The 9287-nt window shown below is 44.1% G+C and overlaps 3 non-coding genes across 3 annotated transcripts; all 3 read left to right on the top strand.

Annotated features, from left to right (window-relative positions):
- Positions 1-6192: 6192 nt before the first annotated feature.
- Positions 6193-6265, top strand: TRNAL-CAA (transfer RNA leucine (anticodon CAA)). The gene has a single exon. It is a non-coding gene; the product is annotated as a tRNA-Leu (tRNA).
- Positions 6266-7594: 1329 nt separating this feature from the next.
- Positions 7595-7667, top strand: TRNAL-CAA (transfer RNA leucine (anticodon CAA)). The gene has a single exon. It is a non-coding gene; the product is annotated as a tRNA-Leu (tRNA).
- Positions 7668-8997: 1330 nt separating this feature from the next.
- TRNAL-CAA (transfer RNA leucine (anticodon CAA)) lies at positions 8998-9070 on the top strand. The gene has a single exon. It is a non-coding gene; the product is annotated as a tRNA-Leu (tRNA).
- Positions 9071-9287: the final 217 nt, after the last annotated feature.

Raw genomic sequence — 9287 nt, 5'->3', positions numbered from 1 at the left:
CTCAAAGACCTTGACGGCGGACGTGGAACGTCCTTTTTGCCGCAGGCGTCACGAGAACGTGATTTTTTTGGGTGAAGGCAACTGGTCTATAAACCCACATATGCTACTTGATGGCATTAATGTTGCCGGATTCGATACCCTCGTTATGTAACAAACGAGAAGAAAGGGAGTTAACCGAGGGGCCCGGTTTTTATTAGTCATATCATAAGAAGCCAACAAACATTGACACCAAGGACAACATAGGGGAAATTACTTGTGCTTAATAAATGAAATAAAGAAACGATAAACTAATGGAAATTAAAGTGGATGAAAAAACAACTTCCCGTAGGTGGGAGCCGAACCCACAACCTTCGCATTTCGCGTGCGATGCTCTACCAATTGGGCTACAGCGGCGCCGTTTCCCCATCCAGTTTCTTGGGTATTTATGTGCCCTATTAGAACCCTGGGAGTGTTAGCCAGCGCGACCACTCAAAGACCTTGACGGCGGATGTGTAACGCCCCTTTTGCCGCAGGCGTCACGAGAACGTGATCTTTTTGGGTGAAGGCAACTGGTCAATAAACCAACATTTGCTACCTGATGGAATTAATGTTGCCGGATTCGAGACCCTCGTTATGGAAAGAACGAGAAGAAAGGGAGTTAACCGAGGGGCCCGATTTTATTTAGTCATATCATAAGAAGCCAACAAACATTGACACCAAGGACAACATATGGGAAATTACTTGTGCTTAATAAATGAAATAAAGAAACCACAAACTAATGGAAATTAAAGTGAATGAAAAAACAACTTGCCGCAGGTGGGAACCGAACCCACAACCTTCGCATTTCGCGTGCGATGCTCTACCAATTGAGCTACAGCGGCGCCGTTTCCCCATCCACTTTCTTGGGTATTTATGTGCCCTAGTGGAACACTGGGAGCGTTATCCAGCGTGGCCACTCACAGACCTTGACGGCGGACGTGGAACGTAATTTTTGTCGCAGGCGTCACGAGAACGTGATTTTTTTGGGTGAAGGCAACTGGTCTGTAAACCCACATATGCTACCTGATGGCATTATTGTTGCCGAATTCGACACCCTCGTTATGTAACAAAGGAGAAGAAAGGGAGTTAACCGAGGGGCCCGGTTTTTATTAGTCATATCATAAGAAGCCAACAAACATTGACACCAAGGACAACATATGGGAAATTACTTGTGCTTAATAAATGAAATAAAGAAACCATAAACTAATGGAAATTAAAGTGGATGAAAAAACAACTTCCCGTAGGTGTGAGCCGAACCCACAACCTTCGCATTTCGCGTGCGATGCTCTACCAATTGGGCTACAGCGGCGCCGTTTCCCCATCCAGTTTCTTGGGTATTTATGTGCCCTATTAAAACCCTGGGAGTGTTAGCCAGCGCGACCACTCAAAGACCTTGACGGCGGATGTGTAACGCCCTTTTTGCCGCAGGCGTCACGAGAACGTGATCTTTTTTGGTGAAGGCAACTGGTCAGTAAACCCACACATGCTACCTGAAGGCATCAATGTTGCCGGATTCGAGACCCTCGTTATGGAAAGAACGAGAAGAAAGGGAGTTAACCGAGGGGCCCGGTTTTTATTAGTCATATCATAAGAAGCCAACAAACATTGACACCAAGGACAACATATGGGAAATTACTTGTGCTTAATAAATGAAATAAAGAAACCACAAACTAATGGAAATTAAAGTGAATGAAAAAACAACTTGCCGCAGGTGGGAACCGAACCCACAACCTTCGCATTTCGCGTGCGATGCTCTACCAATTGAGCTACAGCGGCGCCGTTTCCCCATCCACTTTCTTGGGTATTTGTGTGCCCTAGTGGAACACTGGGAGCGTTATCCAGCGTGGCCACTCACAGACCTTGACGGCGGACGTGGAACGTAATTTTTGCCGCAGCCGTCACGAGAACGTGATTTTTTTGGGTGAAGGCAACTGGTCAGTAAACCCACACATGCTACCTGAAGGCATCAATGTTGCCGAATTCGACACCCTCGTTATGTAACAAACGAGAAGAAAGGGAGTTAACCGAGGGGCCCGGTTTTTATTAGTCATATCATAAGAAGCCAACAAACATTGACACCAAGGACAACATATGGGAAATTACTTGTGCTTAATAAATGAAATAAAGAAACGATAAACTAATGGAAATTAAAGTGGATGAAAAAACAACTTGCCGTAGGTGGGAACATAACCCACAACCTTCGCATTTCGCGTGCGGTGCTCTAACAATTGAGCTACAGCGGCGCCGTTTCCCCATCCACGTTCTTGGGTATTTAGGTGCCCTAGTAGAACCCTGGGAGCTTTAGCCAGAGCGACCACTCACAGACCTTGACGGCGGACGTGGAACGCCCTTTCTGCCGCAGGCGTCACGAGAACGTGATCTTTTTGGGTGAAGGCAACTGGTCAATAAACCAACATATGCTACCTGATGGAATTAATGTTGCCGGATTCGAGACCCTCGTTATGTAAAGAACGAGATGAAAGGGAGTTAACCGAAGGGCCCGATTTTATTTATTCATATCATAAGAAGTAAACATTGACACCAAGGACAACATTGGGGAAATTACTTGTACTTAATAAATGAAATAAAGAAACGACAAAATAATGAAAATTAAAGTGAATGAAAAAACAATTTGCCGCAGGTGGGAACCGAACCCACAACCTTCGCATTTCGCGTGCGATGCTCTACCAATTGAGCTACAGCGCCGCCGTTTCCCGATCCACTTTCTTGGGTATTTATGTGCCCTAGTATATACCTGTGAGTGTAAGCCAGTCCGACCACTCACAGACCTTGACGGCGGACGTGGAACGTCCTTTTTGCCGCAGGCATCACGAGAACGTGATTTTTTTGGGTGAAGGCAACTGGTCAATAAACCAACATATGCTACCTGATGGCACAAATGTTGCCGGATTCGAGACCCTCGTTATGGAAAGAACGAGAAGAAAGGGAGTTAACCGAGGGGCCCGATTTTATTTAGTCATATCATAAGAAGCAAGCAAACATTGACACCAAGGACAACATAGGGAAAATTACTTGCGCTTTATAAATGAAATAAAGAAACGACAAACTAATGGAAATTAAAGTGAATGAAAAAACAACTTGCCGCAGGTGGGAACCGAACCCACAACCTTCGAATTTCGCGTGCGATGCTCTACCAATTGAGCTACAGCGGTGCCGTTTCCCCATCCACTTTCTTGGGTATTTATGTGCCCTAGTAGAACCCTGGGAGTATCCCCTTCCCAAAGATTGGCGATCGGCTCGGGTTGTACCGGTGCTTAAGAAAGGCGAAGCGACATTAATAACGAACTATCGACCGATTTCCCTTACTTCATCTTGCTGCAAACTATTGGAACATATTATAGCTAACCAAATAAAAGAATTCCTAAGTGACAACAGCATCCTCACACCGGTACAGCATGGCTTTAGGAAGGGGTATTCCACCGTCACTCAGTTAGCTTCAGTCATCCACAGCTTTGCTAGCATTCTTGATAAACCTGGTCAGATTGATGTTGTATTTCTGGATTACAGAAAAGCATTTGATCTTGTTTGTCACCATAAGCTAATTGAGAAGCTCGAAATAATAAAACTGCCGCCATACTTAATTAGTTGGATTTCTGCATACTTAACTAAGCGCACACAATTCGTCAGCATAAGCGACTGCTCTTCAGATGAAGTGCCAGTTACTTCCGGTGTTCCTCAAGGAAGCGTGCTTGGCCCTTTGTTATTTTTAATATATATTAATGATATTGTAGAAGTAATCGCTCAACCCGTTCAATTAAGATTGTTTGCTGATGATTGTGTTTTATTTAATGAAATTAAATGCCACGAAGAACAAGTCCTCTTAAATTCTACCCTTCAGAGCATTAATTCCTGGTGCCAGCAGTGGAACATGGAGCTCAACATTAATAAAACAGTTTCTATGAGAATTACTAAAAAAAAGTACCCTTTACTGTTTACTTACGATCTTGCATCTCAACCCTTATCCGAAGTCGAGGAATATAGGTACCTGGGGGTAATCATAACGCACGATCTTTCCTGGAATAAACATATCTCTACTACATGTGCTTCAGCTTTAAGAAAACTTGGTCTGCTCAGGCATAAATTAAAAATGGCACTCCGGAAACCAAGCTGTTGGCTTACAACACCATTATAAGGCCTACACTAGAATATGCGGCAATTGTTTGGGACCCGCACACGAAACGCAACATCGATGCATTAGAAAAAATTCAGCGAAAAGCTGTGCGCTTTATATTTTCTAAATACCATCCAACAGACTCTCCCTCAAACTTAATGAAAATGAATAATATACAAACACTAAAATTGCGGAGGAAGATTGAAAGGATTAAGTTCCTCTATCTGCTTCAGAATAATCGGCTATCTCTTAATCCGCAGCAATACATACAACCACTAACAGGGCGATTAACAAGGCACCGGCACGCCAAGTCATTAACTCCGTATTTTGCCAGGACCAACACCTTTAAATATTCCTTGTTTCCTCGCACAATAACCGAATGGAACAACTTGCCCATATCGCTTCTTATTGACACTGACAGCATTGCATGCGTTGAAAGCTGAACATGCGACAGTTGAAAAGTTTTGTTTGCTCCTTTTTATCTTGTTTTGTTGCAGTGTTTCTGAAATTGTTTAATTTTTTTCCCTGCAATCATTCCAATGTAATTAATTCTTGCTCTTACTGTTTTGCTACTCATGTATTCTTGCATCCTTGTTGTTGTCTTTTTCTGTATTTCTGCCCCTCCTGCAAGGGCCACTACAAGGCCTGCAGTATTTTCTAAATAAAAAAAAATAAAAATAAAGAAAATGCGAAGGTTGTGGGTTCTGTTCCCACCAACGGCAAGTTGTTTCTTCATCCACTTTAATTTCCATTAGTTTATCGTTTCTTTATTTCATTTATAGCACAAGTAATTTCCCATATGTTGTCCTTGGTGTCAATGTTTGTTGGCTTCTTATGACATGACTAATAAAAATCGGGCCCCTCGGTTAACTCCCTTTCTTCTCGTTTGTTACATAACGAGGATGTCGAATTCGGCAACATTGATGCCTTCAGGTAGCATGTGTGGGTTTACTGACCAGTTGCCTTCACCCAAAAAGATCACGTTCTCATGACGCCAGCGGCAAAAAGGACGCTCCACGTCCGCCGTCAAGGTCTGTGAGTGGCCACGCTGGATAACGCTCCCAGTGTTCCACTAGGGCACATAAATACCCAAGAAAGTGGATGGGGAAACGGCACCGCTGTAGCTCAATTGGTAGAGCATCGCACGCAACACGCGAAGGTTTTGGTTCGCTTCCCACCTGCGGCAAGTTGTTTTTTTCATTCACTTGAATTTCCATTAGTTTGTCGTTTCTTTATTTCATTTATTAAGCGCAAGTAATTTCCCCTATGTTGGTGTCAATGTTTGTTTGCTTCTTGTGATATGACTAAATAAAATCGGGCCCCTCGGTTACCTCCCTTTCTTCTCGTTCTTTACATGACGAGGCTCTCGAATCCGGCAACATTAATGCCATCAGGCAGCATATGTCGGTTTATTGACCAGTTGCCTTCACCCAAAAAGATCACGTTCTCGTGACGCCTGCGACAAAAATTACGTTCCACGTCCGCCGTCAAGGTCTATGAGTGGCCACGCTGGATAACGCTCCAAGTGTTCTACTAGGGCACATAAATACCCAAGAAAGTGGATGGGGAAACGGCACCGCTGTAGCTCAATTGGTAGAACATCGCACGCAAAATGCGAAGGTTGTGGGTTCGGTTCCCGCCTGCGGCAAGTCGTTTTTTCATTCACTTTTATTTCCATTAGTTTGTCGTTTCTTTATTTCATTTATTAAGCTCAAGTAATTTCGCCTATGTTGTCCTTGGTGTCAATGTTTGTTTGCTTCTTATTATATGACTAAGTATAATCGGGCCCCCCGGTTAACTCCCTTTCTTCTCGTTCTTTACATAACGAGGGTCTCCAATCACGCAACATTAATGTCATCAGCTAGCATATGTTGGTGTATTGACCAGTTACCTTCACCCAAAAAGATCTCGTTCTCATGACGCCTGCGGCAAAAATTACGTTCCACGTCCGCCGTCAAGGTCTATGAGTGGCCACGCTGGATAACGCTCCAAGTGTTCTACTAGGGCACATAAATACCCAAGAAAGTGGATGGGGAAACGGCACCGCTGTAGCTCAATTGGTAGAGCATCGCACGCAAAATGCGAAGGTTGTGGGTTCGGTTCCCACCTGCGGCAAGTTGTTTTTTCATTCACTTTAATTTCCATTAGTTTGTCGTTTCTTTATTTCATTTATTAAGCGCAAGTAATTTCGCCTATGTTGTCCTTGGTGTCAATGTTGGTTTGGTTCTTATTATATGACTAAGTATAATCGGGCCCCTCGGTTAACTCCCTTTCTTCTCGTTCTTTACATAACGAGGGTCTCCAATCCCGCAACATTAATGTCATCAGGTAGCATATGTTGGTTTATTGACCAGTTGCCTTCACCCAAAAAGATCACGTTCTCGTAACGCCTGCAGCAAAAATTACGTTCCACGTCCGCCGTTAAGGTCTGTGAGTGGTCGGACTGGCTAACACTCCGAGGGTTCTACTAGGGCACATAAATACCCAAGAAACTGGATGGGGAAACAGCACCGCTGTAGCTGAATTGGTAGAGCATCGCACGCGAAATGCGAAGGTTGTGCGTTCGGCTCCCACCTACGGGAAGTTGTCTTTTCATCCACTTTAATTTCCATTAGTTTATCGTTTCTTTATTTCATTTATTAAGCACAAGTAATTTCTCATATGTTGTCCTTGGTGTCAATGTTTGTTGGCTTCTTATGATATGACTAATAAAAATCGCCCCCCTCGGTTAACTACCTTTCTTCTCGTTTGTTACATAACGAGATTGTCGGATTCGGCAACATTGATGGCTTCAGGTAGCATGTGTGGATTTACTGACCAGTTTCCTTCACCCAAAAAGATCACGTTCGCGTGACGCCTGCGGCAAAATGTACATTCCACGTCCGCCGTCAAGGTCTTTGAGTGGCCACGCTGGATAACGCTCCCAGTGCTCCACTAGGGCACATAAATACCCAAGAAAGTGGATGGGGAAACGGCACCGCTGTAGCTCAATTGGTAGAGCATCGCACGCAAAACGCAAAGGTTGTGGGTTCGGTTCCCACCTGCGGCAAGTTGTTTTTTTCATTCACTTGAATTTCCATTAGTTTGTCGTTTCTTTATTTCATTTATTAAGCGCAAGTAATTTCCCCTATGTTGTCCTTGGTGTCAATGTTTGTTTGCTTCTGATGATATGACTAATTAAAATCGGGCCCCTCGGTTAACTCCCTTTCTTCTCGTTCATTACATAACGAGGGTCTATTATCTGGCAACATTAATGCTATCAGGTAGCATATGTTGGTTTATTGACCAGTTGCCTTCACCCAAAAAGATCTCGTTCTCGTGACGCCTGCGGCAAAAAGGACGTTACACATCCGCCGTCAAGGTCCGTGAGTGGTCGCGCTGGCTGACACTCCCATGGTTCTACTAGAGCGCATAAATACCCAACAAAGTGGATGGGGAAACGGCACCGCTGTAGCTCAATTGGTAGAGCATCGCACGCAAAACGCGAAGGTTGTGGGTTCGGTTCCCACCTGCGGCAAGTTATTTTTTTCATTCACTTGAATTTCCATTAGTTTGTCGTTTCTTTATTTCATTTATTAAGCGCAAGTAATTTCCCCTATGTTGTGCCTGGTGTCAATGTTTGTTTGCTTCTTGTGATATCACTAAATAAAATTGGGCCCCTCGGTTAACTCCCTTTCTTCTCGTTCTTTACATAACGAGGATCTCGAATCCGGCAACATTAATGCCATCAGGTAGCATATGTTGGTTTATTGACCAGTTGCCTTCACCCAAAAAGATCTCGTTCTCGTGACGCCTGCGGCAAAAATTACGTTCCACGTCCGCCGTCAAGGTCTATGAGTGGCCACGCTGGATAACGCTCCCAGTGTTCCACTAGGGCACATAAATACCCAAGAAAGTGGATGGGGAAACGGAGCCGCTGTAGCTCAATTGGTAGAGCCTCGCACGCGAAATGGGAAGGTTATGGGTTCTGTTCCCACCTGCGGCAAGTTGTTTTTTCATTCACTTTTATTTCCATTAGTTTGTCATTTCTTTATTCCATTTATTAAGCGCAATTAATTTCCCCTATGTTGTCCTTGGTGTCAAGGTTTGTTTGCTTCTTATGATATGACTAATTAATATCGGGCCCCTCGGTTAACTCCCTTTCTTCTCGTTCATTACATAACGAGGGTCTATAATCCGGCGACATTAATGCCATCAGGTAGCATATGTTGGTTTATTGATCAGTTGCCTTCACCCAAAGAGATCACGTTCTCGTGACGCCTTGCGGCAAAAAGGACGTTCCACGTCCGCCGTTAAGGTCTGTGAGTGGTCGGACTGGCTAACACTCCCAGGGTTCTACTAGGGCACATAAATACCCAAGAAACTTGATGGGGAAACAGCACCGCTGTAGCTGAATTGGTAGAGCATCGCACGCGAAATGCGAAGGTTGTGGGTTCGGCTCCCACCTACGGGAAGTTGTCTTTTCATCCACTTTAATTTCCATTAGTTTATCGTTTCTTTATTTCATTTATTAAGCACAAGTAATTTCTCATATGTTGTCCTTGGTGTCAATGTTTGTTGGCTTCTTATGATATGACTAATAAAAATCGGGCCCCTCGGTTAACTCCCTTTCTTCTCGTTTGTTACACAACGAGATTGTCGAATTCGGCAACATTGATGGCTTCAGGTAGCATGTGTGGGTTTACTGACCAGTTTCCTTCACCCAAAAAGATCACGTTCGCGTGACGCCTGCGGCAAAATGTACATTCCACGTCCGCCGTCAAGGTCTTTGAGTGGCCACGCTGGATAATGCTCCCAGTGCTCCACTAGGGCACATAAATACCCAAGAAAGTGGATGGGGAAACGGCACCGCTGTAGCTCAATTGGTAGAGCATCGCACGCAAAACGCGAAGGTTGTGGGTTCGGTTCCCACCTGCGGCAAGTTATTTTTTTCATTCACTTGAATTTCCATTAGTTTGTCGTTTCTTTATTTCATTTATTAAGCGCAAGTAATTTCCCCTATGTTGTGCCTGGTGTCAATGTTTGTTTGCTTCTTGTGATATCACTAAATAAAATCGGGCCCCTCGGTTAACTCCCTTTCTTCTCGTTCTTTACATAACGAGGATCTCGAATCCGGCAACATTAATGCCATCAGGTA

The sequence above is a fragment of the Dermacentor variabilis genome, chromosome 10 (assembly GCF_050947875.1).
Source record: "Dermacentor variabilis isolate Ectoservices chromosome 10, ASM5094787v1, whole genome shotgun sequence".
Lineage (NCBI taxonomy): Eukaryota > Metazoa > Arthropoda > Arachnida > Ixodida > Ixodidae > Dermacentor > Dermacentor variabilis.
Note: the sequence above shows the minus strand (reverse complement) of the source record. Positions and strands in the feature narration are given on the sequence as shown.